The sequence below is a fragment of the Mauremys reevesii genome, linkage group 1 (assembly GCF_016161935.1).
Source record: "Mauremys reevesii isolate NIE-2019 linkage group 1, ASM1616193v1, whole genome shotgun sequence".
Classification (NCBI taxonomy): Eukaryota; Metazoa; Chordata; order Testudines; family Geoemydidae; genus Mauremys; species Mauremys reevesii.
This window is the reverse complement of record NC_052623.1, coordinates 138,076,196-138,098,777: the sequence shown is the minus strand read 5'-3', so window position 1 is coordinate 138,098,777 and position 22,582 is coordinate 138,076,196. Positions and strand designations below refer to the sequence as shown.

The following is a 22,582-nucleotide window of genomic DNA, read 5'->3' as shown; positions in this document are numbered from 1 at the left end:
GCCGATTGTATTCCTGGCTGATTTATCCAGGATTTCTCCACTTCACCTCTGTCTGGGCTATTATTTTGTTTTCCTTCCTGACCTTCCACACTACTGAACTCTAAATGTTTTTAATCTCTGGTGTGTAGAAAGCCAGTGAGGTGATGATAAAATCTCCACCCAGACCTTTCATTTTTTTCCTTTCTAAACAAAGCACACAGGCATAATGTAAATTCCCAAAGTGACAGATTTACACTGCTTATACAATCTATGGCGTTCCTTTGGGTAACAGCAGGAAAGCATAAGAATCAACAATACTGGGAGGTTATCACAATAAACATAGTATAGCTAAATAATTAGCACATAAAATGTCCAGCCCAAACTTCCTGGATTCCAGCCAGCCCCCCCAAACAATACACGAAGCACATGCATTTAATAGTCTAGTGCTTCAAAAGGCACTACTACCCAGGTTTAAAATGATGGGACAAATTTCTGCTCTTTCAAAATTCAGATGTATGATTGGGCAAAATCTGAACTAAATTTACAGCAAATTCAATTTACAATGTTTCCTTTTCAAATACACCTCTACCTGAATATAATGCAACCCGATATAACACGAATTCAGATATAATGCAGTAAAGCAGCGCTCCAGGGGGGCGGGGCGGCGCACTCCAGTGGACCAAAGCAAGTTCAATATAACGTGATTTCACCTATAACGCGGTAAAAAATTTTTGGCTCCCGAGGACAGCGCTATATCGAGGTAGAGGTGTAGTTACAAAAATAAGTGATTTGTTTCCCCCCACAACAGACATACACATTCTCTTTTGTACCAATGGCAGCATATAATTTTAAAATTCACTAACTCATGGTCACCAGGATCAGCTGCTGTAAAGACTCCTCATGAGTCTCTGCAGCAGTTATACAAAGTCCCCCCCCGCCTCACACTATGGGGAACCTTAGTTAAGAATTTCCTGTTTCTTATTCTACATAATTAAATGAACCCTGGACACAAACTGAACTTGCTGAGTGGTGTCAATGATGTCATAGCCATGTCAATTATACCTAGTAATTGCTCAGATATGACCTTTTCCCCTTATTTTAAGAAAATATTTTCCAAAATAATAATAGAACATGAGAGACAATACATTTACAAAGGATTAGTGCGCTTCTGGAGTCTTGTATATCTCGCAATTCATCCAAGATATGCACTAATCCCTGCGTAACAAACTATTTCTTAGGTATCCTGACTATCTGACAGGTCTGTTTCTCCTCTCCCACACATCAGCTTTACACCAGAGTATCATCATTGATTTCAGTGAAGTCACTCCTCATTTATACCAGGGAAGTGAGAGGAGAATCAGGCCCACCGTCTGTTAGGCACAGACCCATGTTGTAGAGTTCAAGACCCACTCATGGTAGCGTTCAATGACGTGCACTACATTGCTACCCCTTCAAGGGGTCAGCATGAGCTCTTTTGCCTGGTCAGTCAGCTGTGGTGGCCTATGCCACATGTGCACTAACTGCTCCCTGTGAATGCCCACTGGAACATCTGACTTGTTCCACACCCTGCTTCCCAACCCCTTTGGGAGTGGCACGTGTTCCAGTGGGCTTTAGCAGGGAGTAATCTCTCTGATAAAGAAGGGCAACAGTGGGACTGCAACTGGGGCTGGCCCCCAGTGTGAGGGGCTATGGAAGGACTCTTCTTCTACCCTTACCTCGGTACTCACACAGGGCCATTCACAATACAGACCAGATGAGAGTGGTCCGCAAGGTCACATTAAATTAGTATGACCTTGTGGACCACTTCCACAAATCTAAAATCTCTCTCAGCTTTTCTTTATTCAGACATAGATCCCATTTTTGCAGTTTACTTCTGTACCAGGGCACTACTGTTAGCCCACTTTTTACTGATACACTTTATTGGATTCAGAAATGGCAAATCAGGAAAACATGGCCAAGGAATGAGCTCCTCGTTGTTTCCTGAAGGTTATTTATGAGTGTTGATGAGTCCCTCATCTGGGGTCCTGGGCTTCTTTTCAAGGCCCATTTGCTACCTCTGGACTCAAGCAGGTTGAGGAGTATGCACTGAAAAGGCTGAATTTTCAGTGTTATGCACACTACGGCTCCACTTCTACAAAAAATGTATGCCTATATGCACATGAACCATCCTGTCGACTTCAGTGGGACTACTCACATGTGTAAGGTTAAACACATGCATAAACCTTTGCAGGATTGTGACCTATAATGCCATTGGCTTCAGTGGAAGTCATGTCTCTATAAAGCTGCAGGGTCAGGCCCTGTATGAAACATTGCTGACTGAGCTGAAGTGGTCCATATACTGAAAATGGAACAAATTCTACACTTAAGGGCCCAATCCTGTTCTTGTTGAATCAGTGGGAGTGTTGTCGTTGACTTCAGTTGTGTTTGGGCCCCATAACAAGAAATCCCTTCTCCTGGGCCTCTTTGACCTATAGAACCCTTGTCTACATGGAACGAAATCCTGCTTGCCGTACTGACACAAAGTTGCCCTTGAGTTCAACAGAGTCTTGCATGAGTAGAGCAAACAATTTAGCCCATAGATTGTGGCTGTGGGATTAACTTGATTTCTCACGAACACTGAATAATCCCTCTGTATTTCACTCGTCAGTCACATAATATCACTACCATGTTCATATACATAAGGCTGCATTCACTCACACATACACAGTGATCTCAGTAAAATTCCCTGATCAGTACTAAGGTAATGTAAAACAAGTGTTCATTTGGCTTATGTGATACAATCTACAGTGATTTAAAATACAGATAAGCCTTTTATCCTTCTCTTAAACATTAGAAAGACATTTAATGCATAACATTTTAATTTACAGATATTTCATTGTGTTTAAAATCAACAGTTCTCTCACTGTGGGATTTCCACATTACTACACAGTTTTTTATACTCCATAAGCCAAATCTTGCTCCTAATAATCACTTGAGCAGTCCCATGCTAAGTACATAAAACTGCTCCTGTGGGTAAGGCAAGCAGGGTTAAACCTAACATAAGCCTCAGCTAGGTATTATACTGAACTTTGTTTCTCATGACAATGGCTACCAGCAACAATTCCTGCTAAACTGGTACTGAAATGGTTTATTACTAGTGGAGATGGGACAAAATCATTTTCAGAGCCATTACAGAAAAAAAAAAATCTTGAGACTTAAAAACCAAGTGGCATTGTGACTTGGCATATGGGGTTGCAGCACCACTCAGGTTTGGCCTCGTGGCCCATCCATCAGGACAGTTTAACTGTCAGATCCAAAATTTAGATTCTAAAAATCCACAGTCATTTGCCATCTAGCCCTGTAGGCACCTAAATTCTCTAGGAGCCTAAATTTCTGCCAATATAGTCCCTGGATGCCTAAAAATCTGTCAGTGGGAATGTGCACAACTACCTAAGCCCTGATGGTTGGTGCCGAATTAACACCTAAGCCCCAGCAGCATCCTCAAACAAGGCATTCTCTCTCCTATCTCACCTGATCTAGTAGGTGTGCATAAAGGCTTCCTTAGAACATGCCTACTGGAGGAGAGCTTGCATCAAACGGCTGGAGGAGATGGTGTCTCCTTTTATCCTGTAATTCCAGCATTCACTCAGGATGTGGGCAACTCTGCCTGAGAGGAACAAGGACTTGGACTTGGGTCTCCTCACCCCCAAGGTGAGTCTCCTAGTCACTGGCCTATGAAATATTCTGGGTCATTTGACACATCTACAGACTCGCTGCTATCGTTGTTTTCTCTCCACACCCCAGTGTAGACATACACTAAGTCCTCTTTGTAGATCTAGCCCTTAGGTGCCTAACTCCTGTTGGCTTTCAGTGGGAGCTGGATACCTAAGTGCCATTTGTGCCTTTAAAAACATCTATCTACCCCCTTAAAAGAGCCATTCAAGTGTTTTAACATTGGTTCCTAGGGACTCTCTACTGACAGCCTTTGCCAGTTTTCTTGTGTAGAGAGAGCCAAACTAGCTGTGCACATCCACCATACCAAATCTACTTAACCAACTCAGTGTTGGATGACGACGACAACATAACAGAGGAAAAGCAAAAAAAGAAAACAAACAAACAAACAAAAAAACCCACCCAAGTGAGAATAAAAAGGACAATTTTTAAAACTTAGAGTAATTTTTACTAAGATTCTCTAGGATTCAATGTTCTTATGATAGTTTACCATTGTTACTTTTTTCTTAAAAGTTGGTTGTTTTAAGATGCTGTTAAGACAGATGGGTGAAGTTCTCATGTCTGTTAGAATATCATACGATTGCTTCAGTCTGTCTAATTTCAGCATAGACAAAAGTGTGTGGATTTACCATAGGAAGGTGATTTCCACAGCCTGACAGGCCCAGAAACTCAGGCTCAATGGGTTATGCTGCATAGTGCTGGGAAAGGCAGCGAGTTTGCACTTGCTTAGTTTCATCCTCTCTCACTCCCAATAGAAATGACAGAGACATTAAGGGCCAAAAGCAAGGGCCGTTCAGGGAAGGTATTGCAAGCCATTACTCAGGTTCACCCAGCTCTGTGGCATGGTAGAATGGCTTTGACTGAGCCATGCTTTTCTCTTCCTGACCTTCCTCTTCCACTTCTCTGGAGCCCATATAGTCCATGGAAATGCTTCATTGGGAATGGGGGCTGGGGGAAGGGGAAATGAAATCATGTGGAGCCAGAATTCTCCCTTTCCTTGCTTCTCTGGTCCAGGCTGCAGATGTCCCTTCCACATTCACAAGAGAAAGAGGAGCATTTAGGACTTATTTTTTAAAATGAAATCCTTGATCCTGAAGAATGCTGCAAGTTCAGTGTGAAGAACATAACACCAAACATTCAACATATAAAGCCCCACATTTGAGATCATATTTCCCCATCAGGTTTTTTAAACATTGATTCCTATGCTGTCTGCCTATACAACAGGGATTGCCATTTCCAGCAGCTTTATGAATTAATGTAATAAGAGACCCCTATGTAGTTTTGACAGAGAATTTTTACAAGTATAAATTCCTGGCTTTTGTCATGATTCTTTGGTTTCAGCTCCCCTTGCCAAAAAGCTGTGGACTATTTTACTATTTCTTTACATACTGAAATGTAGGTCTTTTGCTCCTTGACTACATACATCTGTAACAAGAAAATTCAAGTACTGTTGATCCTCTTTATATGAGATTTTCCATGTTTGTCTAATAAAATAGAATCTCTGTCATAGCTGTCTTCTTTCTGACAGAAAAAGATGACTTTAAAGCCCATGCAATGAAACTATACCTTTTAAAAATGAAAGGGTACAAAATGTATACCTTTACTAGGTTACATTAATGTGTTAAATGGTTACTGATTGCCTTGTAATCCCACCCTTTGGAGCTTTAAACTTTAACAGCTTAATTCCTTTTGATGTTTTTAAATAAAATGGCTAGCACAGCATATGGAAGAAAGGTGAAATTTATCTGGCCCCACCAGGAAGCTGGATTTTGTACCAGGGACTAGGCAGGAATGAAAGTAACTTAAAGGACTTACTGGTACACAGGGTGGCCGGGGTCCTGGGCAAGGTGAGGGGCAGCTCTGGGGGCCCAGAAGGGGTGGGGCCTTGGGCAGAAGGAGCGGGGCTCGGGCCAGACTCTCCCAGACAGCCAGGGCCGGCTCCAGGCACCAGCCAACCAAGCATGTGCTTGGGGTGGCACCTTGGGGTGGGGCGGCGCTCGTTTATTTTTTTTGGTTTTTTTTTGGTTCGGCTGGGCAGCGCTGGAGGGTTTTTTTGTTTTTTTGTTTGTGTTTCGGCCGGGTGGCGCTCGGGTGGGGGGGACTTCAGCAGTGTGGTGCTCGGGGCAGGGGCTTGGGTGGCGCGGTGCTCGGGGGGGTGGGTGACACGGGGGGCTTTGGCGGCGTGGTGCTCGAGGGGGGCGGGGAGTTGGGTGGCGGGGGGCACGCGGGGCTTCGGCGGTGCGGCGCTCAGGGGGAGGCGGTGCGGGGGGCTTCGGCGGCGAGGCGCTCTGGGGGTGGGGGACTTGGGTGGCGCAGTGCTCAGGGGGGCTGGAAACTTGGGCGACATGGTGCGGTGCTCGGGGGGAGCAGGGACTTGGGCGGTACGGCGCAGCGCTTGGGAGGGGCAGGGGGCTTTGGCGGCACGGCGCGGCACTCGGGAGGGTGGGGTCTTGGGTGGTGCAGCGCTTGGGGGGGCGGCGCTCTTTTTTTTGCTTGGGGCGGCAAAAAAGTTAGAGCCGGCCCTGCAGACAGCCCTTCAGCGCTGAGAAATCCAGATTTTGGGATGCTAAGTTATGGTTCTGAAAAAAGATTATGTCTTGCTTTTCAGCTGAGCTTTGTGAACCCTCTCAGTCTCCGTTCAGTATCGTGTAAACCGCTTTTCTTGTAACTTTTATTGCATTTCCCTTCTCTCAGATAAATCTTGGTAGAATCAGGAGTTTATCCAAGAAAAATACAAATTCAAAAATTCTCATTCAAATGAACAAATGTATGATTAGACACTTACGGAAATTCTTATGTAACTTGAATTCTTTTAGTAAAGACAATTCACATGAACAATCTATTTATGCAATCTCTCTCTCTCGCTCTGTTCTGTATTCAGTCAGTGTCTCTGAAACTATTGTTGGCCCCAATCCTGTGCTGAGCATCATGAAAGTGACCCCCGGTGCAGCGTTCAGTGCAGGATCAGGGCTAGATCTCAAATTTGCTCTCAAAGCTAGAAATCTCAGCAGTATCTTTTGAGTTCAAAAAATTACTTTTCTTCCCACATTTCCTTTTATCAGTATAAGTGCTTATCATCTCCAGATTCCCTGTTGGGACCTGTTCTTAAATTGATTCTGTCCTCTGCTAGAAGCATCCTTTAATATAAGAACTAATACATTGTAATAAATCTGTGTGCAATGTCCTAGGGCCTCTGAGATCTTAACCAAATTAACAATGAATCAATCATACAGTCAATGCAAGTTAATACATCTGGGAACCAAGAATGTAAGTTATTCCTTTAGGGTGGGAGACTCTGTGTTGGAGAGAGCAGTGACTCAGAGAATGACTTTGGGGTCATTGCAGAGAATTGCCTCATTGTGAGCTCTCAGTGCAGACATTTTCGTTTGTATGGCATTTTGAAAAACAATAGGTTGGGACTGTAATTAATTTTTGAGATTTGAAAGCTGTTCTAATGCTTCTTGGATAGCTAGATGGATTCCCACTTGTGCTATCACTGTAAGAAGGAATGGGGCAGTTGTCCAGGATGTGTCGCATGGCTTGTTCTTCACCAGAGTCACAATTTGGTGATTCCTTGATTTTCTTTTCCCATTTGTGGCGGCGATATCCACATCTTCCATTAGTTTGTCCGAAAGTGGTTAAATGACATTCACCACGTACAGGGAAGACAGAATCCTGGGAATTCTTTTGTCAGTTCTTCAGGTCTTTGTTTGGGACATCACATTCAAGCCAGCGAGTGATGGTGTCCTTTCCATTGGCCAATAGCATTGATGCATGTATCCAGAAAATCTTCCTGGATTTGATTCGGGGGAGTGGCAGTGAATTGAGGTCTTGGCGTATTGGCAGGTCAGGAGGAACCAGGATTTTGTTGTACTCCTGGACCACAGTAGTGTCTCACCTGATGTTGTCTGGAATGATGCCCACCAAAACTGGAAGTCGCAGTATTAGTGTTGATTTGAGAGAGCCGCTAACAATCCTGAGCACGGCATTAATTTGAGTGGAAATGAGATGGTGTGGGAGCTGTTGCACCGAACTGGTGCACAATACTCAGCTGATAGCATGACCGGGTCTTGTACTGACATTCGAAGCATGTGTGCATCACATCCCCAGGTGTGCCAGTTTCCTGCTGGATGATGTTAGCCCTTGTCCTTATCTGCTTTCTGGTGTTGTCAAAGCATTGGTGATAGCTCAGCATCCGATGGAAGGTAACTCTGGATTGTGGTCATGTGAAAAAGGCAGATCACAAAAGTCTACTTTCAATGGCACTTTGACCTCATGATTTTTCAAGTGAAAGGCAGAGATGAATATTTTTGAAGTGTTGGATTTCAGTCGTCAAGCTTTGAAATACGTGTCTGGAGGTCATTGTTCATGACATTTTCTGTGGTCTTCAGACAGGATGCTTGTGCTGCTAGCGCTGTGTCATCTACATAGATGAATTTACAGGATGATGTGACCGGAATGTCACTGGCTCAGAGATGGAACAAGGCAGGTGCTAAAATGGATCCCTATGGGGGCTGTTGTTCAATCTCTGTGATTTACTGGCAGACTCACCAAGGTGTACAGTTAATTGTCTATTACTCAGCATCTATTTGGTTGGCATGGGAAAGCTAATGATAAGTTTAGCAGGAGACCTTTGCACCATACAATATGATATGCAGAAGAAAGACCAGTGAATGCTACTGCTGTTTTTAATTTTCTCTGGTAGCCAGATTCTGTGTAGTTGGTTAAGGCAACCACCTGGTCACAGCAATTGTGACCAGTTCTAAATCCAGCCTGCTCACCGGGGACTCATTGCTCAAGTATGGGCTGTAAGCTTTCAAGTAGGTGCCAGGGGCGGCTCTAGGCACCAGCAAAGCAAGCAGGTGCTTGGGGCAGCCCATTTGCAGGGTCAGCAGCCGGCAGGGATCCAGCCTGGGAGCTGAGAACCAAAGGGAGCCCTGGGAGCTGTAGTTCTTTGGTTAGCTCCTGGCCTATAGAGCCAACCCTGAAGCAGAGAAAAAAACTACATTCCCAGCATTCCCTTGGCCGCTATCAAGAGGAAAGGGAGGGGGAGGGATTACGGTAGCTGAAACCTCATGCTGCAGCTTGCTGTGAATGGAGAGATCACTGCTAGAGCAGGGTGGCACTGTGAATGGGGAACAAGTGTGCCCAAGGAGTAAAAGGCTTTGGCCCAGATGTCCCCTTCAGAAGACATCCCCAGACTGGATTAGGGACTGGTGTGACCTCACCTTGCAGCCCCCAAAGACGGAATTGGGTGGACTAAATGGACAGTGCCCCTCTCTATCTGAAGCTTAGCAAGGAAGGTATGTGGATCCCACTAGAATTTAAAATGACAGGTAAGGGAGGGGAGGCTCTGCTAGGAGACTTCGGCAGCTTTAGATACAGTACCAGGCATGTAGGAGGATTTCCACTTCTGAGCCATGGAATCAGAAATTGACTTTTCCTTTCCAGATTTAGCTAATGTTCAGAAAGGGAATCTAGCACCTGCCTTCCAGATTTGAACATCTCAAAATTCAGGAGTGCTCAAGCTCAGTTTGGGCAGCTGTTACTTCATTTCTCCCAAATCAAATATACTGATCCACTGTAATTTGCTCTAGAAAAAGTAGGATAAAATTGAGCAAGAAATGCTTCCCAGTGGTTTTTAGGACTGGAATTGCTATTTTCAACAGCCATTGCCTTTTTATTTGTTTAAAAGGAAGACAGTGATATTACATTGGCAAATTCCCCATAGAAACAAAGAGTAGAAGAAAAGAATAATAAAGGCACCTCAACTTTTCCTTATTTATGGAGGACAGTCTTATAATATGCATCCAGGTATCCTCCACTCACACAAGCTGAAAATTGTTCCACTTTACTGCAGTTCTTTAACCATATGGGAACCAATCCTGACTGTGTTCTGTGCACATCCAAAATTCCTGCTGAATGACTCATCCTGGGAGCAAGTTACCAGTGACCCAGGGCTGGGGCAGAAAGAGGGTGCAGGTGGGGGAGGGAGAGCCCAGGGCTGGGGTGGCAAGGGATGCAGGTGGAGAGGGCAGAGCCCAGGGCTGGGGGTGCCGGTGGAGAGGGCAGAGCCCAGGGCTGCGGGTGCTGGTGGAGGGGGCAGAGCCCAGGGCTGGGGTAGCAGGGTATGTGTGGGTGGGGGCACTGGTGGGGTGGAAGGGGGGAGCCCAGTGCTGGGGCAGCATGGAGGGGGGAGAGCCCAGGGCTGGAGTGGAGGGTGTGTGTGGGGGGGGAGAGCCCAGAGCTGGGATGGCAGGGGGGTGTGAGTCGGGGGAGGAGAGCCCAGGGCTGGGACGGCAGGGGGGTGTGGGTCGGGGGGGGAGAGCCCAGGGCTGGGGTGGCAGGGGGGTGCGGGGAGACCCCAGGGCTGGGGTGGGGGCACCCAAATTTTTTTTTTGTTTGGGGCGGCAAAAAACCTAGAGCCGGCCCTGGTAGGTACCGTGCCAACAGTTTTTAGCAACAGCTCAGGAGGGAGATGGCCCAGTAGCATTTTGGGTTAGTGGCTTCTTTTCTGGGCTTCAAAATGTCTATAATCTTGACTACCTTCCACTCTTTGGGTATTCCGCCAGAAGAGTGGATGTTGCTGAAGATTTCTGCCAGTCACCCTCTTGTCTTTGGATCAAGATTCTTTGGGAATTCTGGGTATAGCCCATCCATTCCTGCCACTTTCCCAGACTTAGTTTTGGAGAAACCTGTGTCCACTTCATCAGTGCAGTAGTGCAGCAAAAAGGGCCAATTCAATCCCTGGATGTATAAATAGAGGGATATCAAGCAGAAGTACAGAGGCAAGATCACTTCCCTACACAGCACTGGTAAGACCACTACTAGACTACTCTGTCCAGTTCTGGTGTCCACACTTAGGGAAGAATGTGGAAATACTGGAGAGAGTAGGGAGGGCCCCCCAAATGACCCAGGGACTGGAAAACAAGCCGTATGATGTGAGGCTTAAACTGAATAGGTTGAGCTCCTTATCTAAGAGAGGGTTGGGAGGTGATCTGATCACTGCATATTGTTACTTACACATGGAAAATATCTGATGGAGGGGCTTTTCAACCTTGCTGGCAAAGGCATAACAAGATACACAAATTCAACCTTTAAATAAGAGGCAATTTCTTGGCTGTGAAGGCAATTAAACATTGGAACAGCTTAGCAGGGGAGGTGATGGATGAGCCATCAGCTGGTGTTAAGATATGCCTTGTCTTAAAAGGTATGCTTTACTCTAGCTTCTCAGAGAAATCCAATGACCTTTTTGCGTGCTGGGGATCAGGCTGGAGGATCAGCATGGTCCCTTGTGGCCTTGAAAGGTAGGAATCTCTCTGTTCATCTCCTTTCTTCATGGGCCATAGGAGACAGGATTGTCTACATTGTTCTCAGCATTCTCCTAACACATGCAGTGCTGCATTAAGACCATGTCTATAAAAATTCTTATGCTTCAGCACTTCAGACAGTTACCTACAGGGGTCAGGAAGGAATTTTCCCCCCTGATGCAACAGTTGGCCAGATGTATTCTTGTTTTTAACCCCACTTTCCTTTGAAGCATCAGAGATTGGCCACAGTTGCAGACAGAACACCAGATGGCATGTACCAATGTGCTGAGGTTCTTAGATGCCTGATTGTTGCGTCTTGCTCACATGCTGAGGGTCAAACTGATCATAGAGTTGGGTTCTAGAAGGAATTTTCCCCAGATCAAATTGGCAGGGACACAGGGTTTTTTGTCTTCCTCTGCAGCATGGGGCATGGATCACCTGTTAGGATCATCTATGCAAGTCTCGTCTAATTAATTCCCTGCCATTGCAGGGGCTTTGGGCACCTTGGTCTCCCCTGTTCTCTATCTGTGGCACCTAACAGTATAATCTCTTGAGGACTGAAATGCATTAGTTTAAAGTCATTGGGCTCATCACAGGGGTAACTGCATGAAATTTAATGGACTATGATATACATAAGGTCAGACTTCTGGCCTTAAACTCTGTGAAATAATTTTCCATCTTGACTATCACAATTTCCTCTTTTACGGACTTTCTAAATACCCATTCTCTTCTTGGCACATAACCTAGCTGCAGCATTGTGAATTAATTTTTCCCAGTAAAATGAGATCACTTCCATCATCCAACACTTTCGATTGTCATTCCATTTTTACCTCTTCAACCACATAGCCACCTACTTACCCTGCTCCTTCAGTCTTGGCATTCTCTCGTAGCTCCCTTTGATGCTCCATTGTTGAAAGCCACTTGACCAATCTATCTTGGAACTGTTTCCACCAAACCCATCAGTCTTTTCCTCACTTTAAATCTTGCATGTTAGACATTTATTTCTCATTAGCATATATTTGAGTGTCTATGATTACGTATTAAGGATATTTTCTCTCACATGCATCTGTTTAAAATCTATCTGTTGCTAATATCCAGAGTGTAAAACTAGACCTAATGGCAGCAGTATTTATTAGATCCCTGCTGCAAAAAATGTCTTTAAATATGAGATTACCCCACTTTTTTTGTCTCTTCAGCAGTGTATAGACTGTAAATAAAGTAGCACTTCCAAACCTACTGCATCCTACTGCTTCTCCCATCCCCAATCCAAGGCAGCTGCTCTGAGACATCTGCTTTTTATTACTCTCTGTGTCAAACAGAAAACAATTACAGCTCTCATTAAGGAGTTTCAATGCTTAACCTCTGCACAGCACCCTTCACAGAAGGAAGACCTCCCTGCTCTTTCTCTGAAGAGCTTTGTTATTTTCTCACCATAAACTCTATAAGGCTTTAAGCAACTCTTCTGTGGCACTTGGTAGTTTACCCACAAATCCAGCAAATTATAATCTCTTATTCATAAGTACTACAGCCTTAAAGTTATGATATGTGGTGTATTTGACACAGTAAATGGCAAACAGCTCTTATGAAAGTAAATGTTACCCAGGCTTATTATGTGTTTCAGAATCTCCTTGTCCACCTCCCCAAAATGCTATTCCAAGGAGTCCATAGCATTGCTCTGAATGAACACAACCATTGTACCTTCTAAAAGAAGATGCTTTCAAGGCACTCCTTCTGCTCATATGTAACTTCTTGTGAGTATAACTGGAGAACCTGTGCTTCCCTCCCCCACCCCCCATAGTCAAGAAACCGTTGAGAACTTTAGGTTGAGAACTTAGTGGGAAAGTGAAGTTGGCAAAATTAACTGGTGACTGTTATATCCTCACAGCTTTTATTATTTGTCACAAAGTTTTTTAAACTCTGTAACTCTTCCAAGGGCTTGTCACCTTTGAGGACCTTGGTACACAATCTCCGTGTGGTGGAAATTCTTACAGGTAACCTTTTTCGTTTGCAGGAAGAATGGAATTAGAACAGTACAGGACTTGAGGGAGGGGGAGTCTCAAAAGTAGGAGTTTTGAATCACTCACATGCTAAAAACACATTATAGATACTTTTTGACTCTCACTTTTAGAGAAGTAACCAGCTCTAGAACTCTTGAGGAGCCAGAATTTAACTAATTAGAGCACCAGCTCCTAATCATGATCTAAAAAATAATCTGTACCAAATGTAAGGAGCTACAGCTGAAAGCAGTATTGGGCAGGGGAAGGCCATCTCTGGCAGGCCTTACCCAATCAGCCTGAAGAGCTGTTTCTCCTTCCACTGCTATAGTGGCATGGCAGGTGGTGCTGAGAGTGGGTAACCATGTGAAGCAGAGAGAAGAGATTTCCATCAAGTCCCTGCCCTCACAGCCTCAGGACTACCTTTTCTTCAAGGAACACAAACTATTCCCTTACCTACCATGAATATGTGATCATGAAGATTCTCAGCAGCCTTTACAGCTCTTCAAGTTCTTACCTTTTGTATTTCAGACTTCTGTAGCCAGCCAGGACCAGGGCCGGCTCTAGGTTTTTTGCCGCCCCAAGCAAAAAAAATTTTGGCTGCCCCCACCCCAGCCCTGGGCTCCCCCCACCACACACCCCTGCTGCCCCAGCCCTAGGCTCTCCCCCCCCACCTGCACCCCCTGCCACCCCAACTCTGGGCTCTCCCGCACCTGCACCCCCCTGCCGCCCCAGCTCTGGGCCTCCCCCCACGCGCATCCCCCTGCCGTCCCAGCCCTGGGCTCTCCCCCCTGACCCACACCCCCCTGCTGTCCCAAGTCTGGGCTCTCCCCCCACACACCCCCCCTCCACTCCAGCCCTGGGCTCTCCCCCCACCATGCTGCCCCAGCTCTGGGGTCCCCCCCACACATACCCTGCTGCCCTAGCCCTGGGCTCTGCCTTCTCCACCTGCACCCCCTGCCACCCCAGCCTTGGGCTCTCCCCACCCCTGCACCCTCTTTCCGCCCCAGTCCTGGGTCACTGGTAACTTGCTCCCAGGGTGGGTCATTCAGCAGGGGTGGTGACTGGTGGAGTGGCAGAACCTAGACTTGGGTAGCTGGCATTTCTATTTGTAATGAAGAACCCCGCTTGTATGTATTATGTTTAAAAATATATCTGAGCTTCTCAGTTTTTATTTGCTTACAGCAGGCCAGAGCCTCAGCTGATGTAAATGGGAGCAGCTCCATTGTAATCTGAGGATCTGTCCCAATATGTGGATTAGAATGTTGTAATCATCCATCCCTCAGTGGTGGATGGCTTTTCGTGTTTATGTCTGGTATTTTATTTCATGGCTGTTCTGTCTGAATGAGTAAGCTAGGAGTGGAAGGTATAGACACTGAACGGGTGCCTTTGTAATGCCAGAAGTGGGAACAATGCCTACATCAGTTCCTAAATGCTCATATGGCAGACCTGAAGCAAGCAGCAGGCCTCAACAGTATTAGTAACACAAATATATTCAAATCCCTCACCTCAACACCAAAGTTGGAACAAATGCGCTAGTATGATGTTAACGGGCATCATGTGGCTGGAGCTGCCAGCTTTAGTTGCTTGTAAAACTTGGGTCTTCACCATGGGTAGTAACTAGACATGTCTTCTCATGAGAGGGAGTGATGGTTAATCTTGACTGCTTGATCAAATCTCAGTTTAGGTTGGCTGGAGGTAACAACCTCTCTACTTTCATTTGTAACTTCAGTTGGATGGGTCCTAAACTGTAGCATTGTTCTTTGCTGTTGAATAGCTGCCATGTTCTTCCCAGTAATGGCTGTACTGCAGCAATAGGCACAGAGATTTCCTGTTTGCAAATTTTGCCCCTACCTGTACAGATAAATCAAAGTTCCCTTGCTCCATCTGGGTGAAAGGTGTAATGCAAACAAAGATCATTCACACCATAACAAATATTTTCTAATGTTTCTAACATGTAATCCAGAGTCTTAAAACAAATAAGGTGCACAGATTTGATGAGAATCTTTAAAAACATAACTGAATATTAAAATATTTAGGCACATTAGCTTTTATTATTATTCTTTCTAGGATTTGCATTCACTGTTGTTCTTAAGTGTCTCTAAGTAACTCAAAGGACTATCTTGTCTAAATTGTGTCATTTTCCTCACTTCAGGACCTTTAATATGATATATCAGTGCCTTTCTAATGTTCAGTTTTCTACATGAAGAAATATACTAAGTATTGATCCATACATAACTCAGCATAACTGAGTGCTATCCTGTTACAAGATACTGGCTTTTCCCATGACCAGCACACTCTCTCTCTCTCTCTTTTAACCACTATAATATAATCTCCATTTCCTGCATTTGTTCTGGGAAATTCCACTTGTGGAAGACAATTCTTCATCCTCTGATCATTATCTTGACTGTAAGTGCTTTAATAAATAACGATGGATGAGAATTGCTAGCCTCAAATTAGTCGTTTCAATCCTTTAACTTGCTCAATAATTTGGAATTGAATTTCTGTAATTTAAGATTCAATCAGCACATCCAAAAATTGACAGCCATGTTGCAAAAGGCAATAGAAAATGTAATAACATTATTATGAGTTAGCTGATAAAATTCTACTAGGTCTGTTTTTAATTCCCATGCCACACTATAAAGAGCCCATTTGCATTATATATCCAAACAATCTCCTGCAGTCCTCCTTTAGCAATACAGTTATCAGTTGAATGGATATGCTTAATAAATTTAAAGATAAGAAATTCAATACCCTATTATTTAGGAAGCTAATAGATGAAAATAATGGACTGATGCTAGCAGTTTTCATCCTGCTATATATTTGCGTGTGTGTATGTTACATGTGTATGTGCACACAATGGAATCTGATGAGGGTGAACTTGGATAGAGTGAAGTTTTGTTCATGGTGAAACACAATGAGAGACATGAATAGTATCAATATTTTGTAAAGTGCAAATTTTGAATTCAACCAGTGCCATGTTGCTGCTACTGCTGTTTTTTGAGTGGATACTTCACTGTAGGAAATGCCGCTTTTATATGCACATGTGGCCAGACTTTCAAAAGGGGTCAGCATCCTCAAGCTCCACTTACTGGCCATTTATTTTGTCACCTAAATGGCAGCTGACCTCTTTGATAATCTGGTCCATGTTGGGAAAGAGGTAAAGCCTAGGTCACGATTAGTCAATAGAGATCCTCTCCTCCTCCCTCCCTCCCTCAGCATTCATGAAGGTTCAGAATCTATGATACGTAATGTAATAGGGAGCCTTGAACGGAAGTGCTTCAGGCGAAGGTCAATAAATATATGAAATAAGTTACCAAGGAAGACAGAGGAATCAAAGAATAAATTCAAGAGACGCTAGATTTGTTTTTGGAAGACAGCCCTGCCCTTTTCTCTGTGATGGTGGAAGCCATGCCCAGCCTAGTTACTGTGTGGAGATACATTAAACTTCCACTGTTGGATCATTTATCAGGAGTGCTCTGGCCCACTGGAGGAAGGGGAAGGAGCAATTGCCTCTCTTGAAGAGGGATGTCTGGCCTAGCATTAAGGAAATGAGGAAATGAGGCTTGAATCAAATCAGCAGTCTGAGAGTTTGTTGGACAGAATGTCTGACTCTCAGGGATTGTACATTCGTATTGCTTGGATGACTGCGTCATTGAGTGACAATGATGTTTCACCTAGAAGAATCAACTGAGGGATATGATGGAAAAAGGAGTGGGATTAAGGTAAACCAAAAAAGGAAAGCATATTCAACCAGACATGTCAGAATAGGTATATTGTTTGTTTAAATCTGAAAAAAGTCTGGATGGGAGATGGGGGAAAGTTCTAAGTAGAAGCTATGCAGTGAAGCAAGAAACACAGGTATAGCACTGTTCAGGGGTGCAGGAACAATTTTTATAGAGGCGATGCTGAGAGCCATTGACACAAATTGTAAACTCCATATATAATGGAAACCACTTCAAGCCGGGGGTGCAGCAGCACCCCTCGTTAAGCACCTATGGTAGTGTTAGTGAGCAAACTGTTTTGGGGGATGTTTTAGTGTTAGAAGGTAGTGACCATCTGTGATTCTTATCATTGGCAGATTTTTTTTCTGTTTATAAAATTGATGACCCTGTCAGTCTGAATCTCAGCAGTATGTAATGTAGAGCGAGGCAGCAGCATATTTGCTTCTCTTGGAAATGAATCCCAATCTACAATGCCCTGTTCCTCTCTTGCAGACTGTGTAAACAGAGCTACAGTGTCTTAGACGGCTGCTGTCATGTGGAGCAAATCTCTTCTCCAGGTGCAGTTCCCTTTAGTTTTAAATCATGGGTTTTTTTTTAATCAGGCTCCATGAATGGCATTTTCTTCTTCTTCTTCTTTTTTTTTTTTGATGAACAAATACCAATACCAGTTCGAACTGATGTTGTTGTTGTGGTTTTTTTTTTACTACACTTTATTTGCCAGGTGTGCTTGTAATTGATAAAACAGCATTGTATGAAGAATTACAGGAAATTGGGAAATGTAAAGTGAATAAATCCAGGTCAGATTCTACCTAAGCTTTCTCCCTTTTGTTCCCTGTACAATAGGCTGAATTCTCTTTTCCCTTCAGGAATGCTTACATTTTGTTTGCCTGGGATGGGGAGCACCTTTTGGAGTTTGGCAGGTTGAATCCCTTCAATCCTGGGAGGGCTGTTCCAGAGAAACTCAAATAGGTGGCAAGTGGTCCTTAATTTGTAATGATAGAGGTGCCAGGCTCAAGCAATTTTTTCACATCCATGTCTGAGACACCAAGCCCAGAGGTGCCGGGGCTATGAACTGCCAAACCTAGAGGTGTCGGGGCACATGTGGTCCTTTACACAATGATCCAGAGCTTTTTTCATCTTAGGAACCGATTTCTTAATATACTCTAAAAGAAACACAGGCCATGCCATAAGAACATTTGGAAATGTCAGTTGGTGCAGAATGTGGTGCTTTTCCCAGGGAGTACATCACACCTGCTCTTTGTGCTCGTGCTATGGTGCTGGACAGCAGTATAAAACCCCTAAGAGAGTCTGCATTAGCTTCCATTTTGTTTCTTGGAGAAGTTGGTATTTCTGCAAGGTGCTGGTTTTGATTGATAGGATTAAAATCAATGAGTTTCTTGCTGTTCCCTGTCTCCCCATCGCTGTTCTGACAAAGCCTGAATCTGTTGACTTTCAGGACATTCTGCGGGGACTACTTATTCTCTCAGGCTTTCCTTTTGTGAGTGGACTGAATATGGTATGAATGAGTGGAGAAAGGAGACCTTCATTGGTGATGTGTGGGGAAACTCCCTTTCTGTATTCCAATCCATTTGATTTAATTTTAGTATTTATTTCTCTGAAAGAATGTATGGCACTTCAAATACTAGATAAGTTCCTGTAGTAAATCTGATATAAAAGTTACATGTAAATAAAGAAATCACACATCTTCTATTTAGCATTCCTTGGCTAATAAGGGGAACAGCTCATACACCCTGGCATGCTAGAACCAACATGTGGAGTTACATTAGTGACTGGTGAGCCGGGTGATGCAGAACAGATACCACTGAAACGTAGTCAAAATGCTCTGCTGTCAAAAATATCATCCAGACCAGTATGGAGCTCTGACTCTTCCTTTGCAGTGTCTTCAAAACCACTCAATATATCACCAGAAAAACTGTCTCGCTTTCCAGTGCCAGGAAAGCCCTGAGTTATTACTTCCCCCTCCCCATTCCTTAATAACAGTCATGGCAACAAAGAGGAGTAAAAATAAAATAGAACCCACAGGTGTGCCAGCCATAAGTATGAGGCATAAATCACTTCTCTCAATTACAGTAGCCTTTTTTGGGGGTGGGGAGAGAGGCAAAGATAAATTAAAATGGGAACCTAGGGAGCAATTAAATATCACTCCCTTGTGCCTTTCAGGAGAATTTTTTTTATTGCAAGTACCCATAGTAATTCCCAGCTTGCATTCATTCTGATTTGAAACCTAGCTCTTCTTGACCCCAAGTACAGTAGAACCTCAGTTATGAACACCTCAGGGATGAAAGTTGTTCATAACTCTGAAATGTTTGTAACTCTGAACAAAATGTTATGATTGTTCTTTCAAAAATTTACAACTGAACATTGACTTAATACATCTTTGAAACGTTACAGAAAAAAATTATGCTTTCCCTTTATTTTGTTAATAGTTTATGTTTAACACAGTACTGTACTGTAATTGCTTTTATTTCATTTTTCTGCAGCTGCCTGATTGTGTATTTCTGGTTCCAAATGAAGTGTGTGATCGATTGGTCAATTCGTAACTCTGAGGTTCTACTGTGCCCATGCTCAGAGTTTGTTCCTAAACTATGTAGAAACATAGAATAACCCAAACTAGGGGAAAACTTCTTCTAGATAAATCAGTCATGGCCAGGAAATAACAGTAATTTGCACCTGATTGTTACTTATCATTGTGTCAAAGTGGAATCAACGGACTAAAATTCTTCAATTCCAACGTGAAAAAATGATACATTTTAAGAGGTTAAAGCCAGAATGTCCGTGTCTAAACACTCTGACCAACTTTTAATCTCTTACCTATAGAGCCAAGCTTCAGATCAATGTCATTACAGTGTGCGCGTGTGTATGTGTACATAGTAAATGAACTTTTTGGCCTTGGTTGACTTCCTGAAGAGGTTTTTCTTTCTTTCTCCCCAAATCAAAACCTTCACATCCTGAAATCATGTTCTTTCTTTCTGAGTTTTGGCCAGTGGAGTTTGCAGCACTATTCTTAGCTTTTCAGCAGGAGACTCTACAAGGTGGTGAATTCCCTATAGCAATTTGCCTTCTCCGCTATAGAAAGGCTACATTGCAAGTGAAAGTATGACCCTTGCACAGGTTAGCATACTTTTGCTTGCTTTTATCCAGCTAGCATGGGTAACAATAGCAGCTGCAGCCCAGGCTTCAGCTCCAGCCTGAACCCAAACATCTGCACAGAGATTTTTATCCCTTCAGCCCAAGCCCTCGAGTTCACCTAGCTGACCTGGACCAGCCGCAAACGTGCCGTGGTCTTTTATTCATGTGCAGATGTATCCCCAGAGTACAAACCTGCCACAAAGCCTGGGTATGTACTTTGGTTGCTATCCCATATTGCCACATCTACACTGCTGTTGTTAGCCCTGAAAGCTAGATTAAAGCAAGCATGGCTATGCCAACCTGTGGTAAGTGTGAGCTTCACTTGCAGTGTAGGCTTAGACTCTTCTGTTAGGACTCCTATTCTGTTCCTTGGGAATGATTTGAACATTCCAGATTTGGATGTTAACTCTGCTGTTGAGTGCTTTTCTAATTCCCCACTAAACACCTTCATTTTCCACCCACCCTCAATTAAAACCATCTCAGTGATAACTCCCAGTGGTGTCTCAGTTTTTCACTTTGAAAAGCTAGTCAACCTGTGGGGTGAGGTATAAGAGGTGTGTGTGTGTGTGTGTGTGTGTGTGTGTGGAGGCGGGGGGACGACGACTCTGTTACAAGCAGCCCTGCACTTAGGTCAGTTATAGTTGACTGACAGAATCCACAAGCTTTTAAGTAACAGAAGGTGCTTTGGAAGTGTTACGGATCATACTTTCTGACACTACCTACACTTGAAATTTGAGAGACCCTAAGACTAAATAAATTTTCACTGTTTTTTTTTCTTTATCCTCTGCTGAAGTTAACAGTAAAAGGAACGAACCATGCATGTTCCCTCAGCTTTGAAAATTATAAAGAAAATTCTTAAAAGGATCTACCCTGCAGGGATACCCTGTAGCTATTGGCACAATGAGGCTGCATGGTGGCTGTTGTGAAGTGGAGGTACTTTATAACATCATGGATTTGTTTGAAATGTAAACTTGAGATCATCTTTCTACTAAATCACACCTCTAAATCTTCATTCAGTCTGCCACATTTTGGCAAGCTGATAGTTAAAATACTCTCCTGATCAATTGCTTGTCTATGCGTGGATTGTTTCTGAAAACAATCCTGGGTGCAGACTGTTGAACTTTCTAACTCAATAGGCAAGTTCACAACTTTGTTGGGAGCCTTGAACAGAATCTCGTCAATATCTAATTCTTTGAACAAGAGGTTCAGTTCATGGAGGATAGGTCCATCAATGGCTATTTAGCCAAGAGGATCAGGGATGTGACTCCATGCTCTGGGTGTCCGTAAACCTCTGACTGCCAGATGCTGGGACTGGATGACAGGGGATGGATCACTCAAAAGTTGCCCTGTTCTGAAGTATCTGGCACTGGCTACTGTCAGAAGACAGGATTCTTGGCTAGATGGACCATTGGTCTGACCCAGTATGGTCTTTCTTATGTTCTTACGTCAATCTCCCTCCTCCCCCCCACCCCAATTGCTTTCAGTGTTGAGTTGGGACTGGGCTGCCAAGTTCTGATCAGGAGTCAAAGTCTGAGGGGTTCAGAACTGGGATATTGATTAGGCCTGTTACTGAGATGGGAGAAAACTGTGAAGTTTATCTTCAGATCTGAAATACAGGATGACCGACCCATTTCTATATTAGGGCAGGAAGGACGGTCTTGTGATGAAGATGCTACACTGAGACATAGGAGATCTCTGTTCAGTTTCTGGTTCTGCCATACTCTTCTTGTGTGATGCTGGGCAAATCGTATAACTTCTTTGTGTCACCTTTCCCTATTTCATGGGGGATATTGTGAAGATAAATTCAGTAATTCTTTAAAGTGCTCACATTCTATGATAGGGGTCATATAAGTACCTCAGTGATTGTAAAAAGTGTTAGGGTGAAAGTGTGGAATACAAAAAGTACATTCTCCAGCCACAGAATGGATAAGGAAATAGACAGCGCGAGTGCACATTTCTCCACATTGCTAGCTCAATATGCCTCAGCTCTATTTATATGAACTGGCATTTAATCCCACTGGGATTGCTAAAGTGGTAGCAGCTGGGGAATTGTCTTTTGTCACATGGAAAACAACTGAATTGTGAGCAGCGACTCAATGGCCTTCAAATGGAGTCCATATATCACTACCAAATCCCTTCTCATTCTTATTAACAAAAACATGCTACAACAAAAATGTGTCAGAAAGATACTAAGTTGTGGATAATTTCTAGAAAGATAGAAAATGAGGGGTTCAGTAAGACTGTATAGAGATAACTCTACATTATATACCACAGTCTGTAAGACCTTTCAAAAAATGGTACAGTAATCAAATGACACACTGGCATGCACACTTGTTCAAATCAAATCAGTGGCTTTGCATGCGAAAAGTTTGTACTGAGTGAAGGACAATAAGGATTCTCCCCTGGCTAAAGACTGATCATATGTCTCTACAGTAGCAGAACTTCTCCTGCAGCTCATGGGCTGTAGTAGTCTCTGTACCCTGAATCTCCCTACTTGGTTAGAGTGGGGATAACTGGCCAAAAGATCTGTGTAGTTATAGATTCATTGGCCACATCTACTCCACTCTGAATCTGATCCAACTCTGCCTGGAGTTTTTCCATTTACTGTAAAGACTTGGATGAAGCAGGCTCTGAACTTGCTGAGAAAGCTGCCATGAAACGCTGGAAATGAATGTGTGACCACTCTCTCTGCCTTGTCTCTCCCTGCTCATTC

General features: G+C 43.7%; 1 long non-coding RNA gene across 2 annotated transcripts in view; it reads left to right on the top strand.

The window, feature by feature from the left end:
- Window positions 1-3,595: 3,595 nt before the first annotated feature.
- Window positions 3,596-22,582, top strand: part of LOC120395711 — a 141,753-nt gene continuing 122,766 nt past the window's right edge. For both annotated transcript variants that reach the window (XR_005592746.1, XR_005592747.1), the window contains exons 1-2: window positions 3,596-3,669; window positions 12,622-12,751. This is a non-coding gene — a long non-coding RNA (uncharacterized LOC120395711). The remainder of the gene's footprint in view (window positions 3,670-12,621; window positions 12,752-22,582) is intronic.